The 2,500-nt window shown below is 42.5% G+C and overlaps 1 protein-coding gene across 4 annotated transcripts in view; it reads right to left on the bottom strand.

Annotated features, from left to right (window-relative positions):
- Nucleotides 1–2,500, bottom strand: part of LOC138049243 (transmembrane protein 163-like) — a 31,498-nt gene that overhangs the window by 26,495 nt on the left and 2,503 nt on the right. The window lies entirely within an intron of this gene.

The raw sequence follows: 2,500 nt of genomic DNA, 5'->3' as shown, positions 1-2,500 counted from the left end.
CATGGTATCCCTGAAGTCATTACACCTGACAATGTCCCTTTCGGGTCAGAGGAGTTTATCGCATGGTGTCAACAATTAGGCATTAGGCATCGCAAAATTACGCCCTTGTGGCCCACTGCAAACGCCCAAGTGGAACAGTTCAACAAAACCCTGGAGAAGACCATTCGGCGTTCTGAACTGTTTGTGTTCTTAATGAATTACCGAAACACTCCCCATTCCTCCACTGGGGTATCGCACGCATCCCTGTTGATGAATCGTCATATCCGTACTAAGATTTCTTGTTTGGATCTCTCTCGCCCCTCTAAGCTCATCAAAATCGCACATTCCAATGACAATTTGAGAAAGTCTAAGGGTAAGTCAGTACAGGGACAAACGACACAGGGCAATCCCTTCAGACATTCGCCAAGGAGATCAAGTGCTGCTGCTTCAGAAGCGTCAAAACAAGTTAACCACAAGATATGACCCTAGACCCTTTACCGTTGTCAAAAAAAAGGGAGTCAGCGTGGAACTTGCGAGAGGAGGGGCACGGTTGTTTAGAAACGTATCCATGGTCAAGAAAGTGATTCCCACAACAAGGAACATCGAACCTGTCAGAAGACCTACCCAAGGAGTAAGCCTCCTGAGTCATGGGAACATTACCGTAGAGAACACTGAACATTGCGGCAGGCCTTTCCGAGAACGCCGTGTACCCAGTTATCTCAATGACTTTCATTTGAGCTAGAACATTTCTTAGAAACTGTGCTTATACAAATTCCATTGTCAGCCAAGTTGAGTTTAGTCATGCTACCCTTGTTTTCTGTTACCCCATCCATACCTTCATAGGAAAGAGGGAATATTGTATACGCATTGCGTACCTAGAGTGTTGTGCGCATGACTAGAAAGCATGTGCTCGCTGGCCATGGAGGATAGTTGAAATACAGAGTTGTGTTCTACTTTATGATTTGGCTTGTTGCCTTATGTTACAATAGGAATGGTGGTTCGAGTCCTGCGGGACATGAGCTTTTTGAACCGGACTTAACCCATAGGTGTTTGGAGTGTTTGAGATATGTCCAGCTTTGACTCTAATTAGGTGCGGCTTTCAATAAGCGTCACGAAGTGTCCCTTTGCTTTTCTCGCCAACTTCAACATCACTTAACAGCTTACACTGGTTTTTTTGCGCTTTGACGAGCTTGCATTTTTGCGTTGTTGCGATGTAAAGTTTGCGATGGGAAATATGTTGAGCTGTTCATAGCTAAGAGAAAGACGGATATTTGTAGAAATGGTAATGCTGTTGTGTTGGCCAGGACTGGTAATGTAACTTGCCCATTTAGCTTTTTAAAGTTTTTTCGTACCTTATTCCAAGTCTTCCTATACCTTATAGAAGCACCGGTATTTCTTATACACGAGCTCGGAAGGTAGCTTTGGGTCTTTTTTCCCAACTCGGCTACTGGCTAAATTGTTTGGCCTCCACAGTCTTACGTCTGGTGGCGCCACTGCCGCGGCCGACGCGGGCGTTTCTGATAAGCTCTTCAAGCGTCATGGCCGGTGGCGTTCAGATAAAGCCAAGGACGGCTATGCTTTACTATCATTTTCCAAAAACTTTGAACTTTAGGGCCTTGCTAGAATCCATTAATATTATAATTGTTATTACGGTTGGTAAGTTTTATTGGACATTACATTTGTATCGTTGGCAATGGTACCTATTGTAGGAAATAGACCAATTTCGATATATTAAAATTCAGTCCAAAACAAAAGGCATCATCCCGAGGCTCTGGGGAATAAACTCATACAATTCCTTGCATTTATTCCCCAAAGCCTCAAGATGATGTCTTTCGTTCAGGACTGAATTTTAATATATGAAAACTGGTATATTGCGGATCATTGAATCTAAAACCCTATTTGTGATGAGTCTAGAGGTCTCCTTTTTTGACTCTCGGATATTTTTTCTTTTTGCGGTAATTCTCGGGCTTATCATTGAACAACCTTCACATTACATTAGATTTCTTTTTCTTTACTTCGACAAATGCAATTATAGCTGGCAATAAACGAGATGCCTATTCCTGATCCTTGTCTGCGTCCGATGATATTTAGTATGAAAATGATTTGTTCTCGTTTCGCTGCAGAGTGATTAGAGAACAAATATATATTTCTTATTCATGTAAATTGATGTAGGGTACAAATAATGGTTGTTGTTGTTGTTGTATCATACAATCATTATTGCTAGGTTCCAACACAGCAAATCACTACCCTAGGGGTGGGGACATTTATCAAAATATTTAAGCTCTACCCCAGGGGTTGCCCCCCCCCCCCCCCCGCCCCCCGAGATGGCCGCTAATACCCGCATAAAAGTGTACTGTATAAGACCACCTAAGTAAAAACAGCTATAAGTCAAAAAGGGACTTTTCTAAGTGCTTGAACTAGAGATGTAGATTGCTAACACTTTATGTTATGTACACTCTGTTGTAAAGAGAAAGCAGTCGCTGGTTTCTTCGGCCATACTGCCTGACTGTGATTAGCTCAT

Source organism: Montipora capricornis, chromosome 5 (assembly GCF_036669925.1).
Source record: "Montipora capricornis isolate CH-2021 chromosome 5, ASM3666992v2, whole genome shotgun sequence".
NCBI classification, from domain to species: Eukaryota; Metazoa; Cnidaria; class Anthozoa; order Scleractinia; family Acroporidae; genus Montipora; species Montipora capricornis.
The sequence above is the reverse complement of the archived record's forward strand: the minus strand, read 5'-3'. Positions and strand labels throughout refer to the sequence as shown.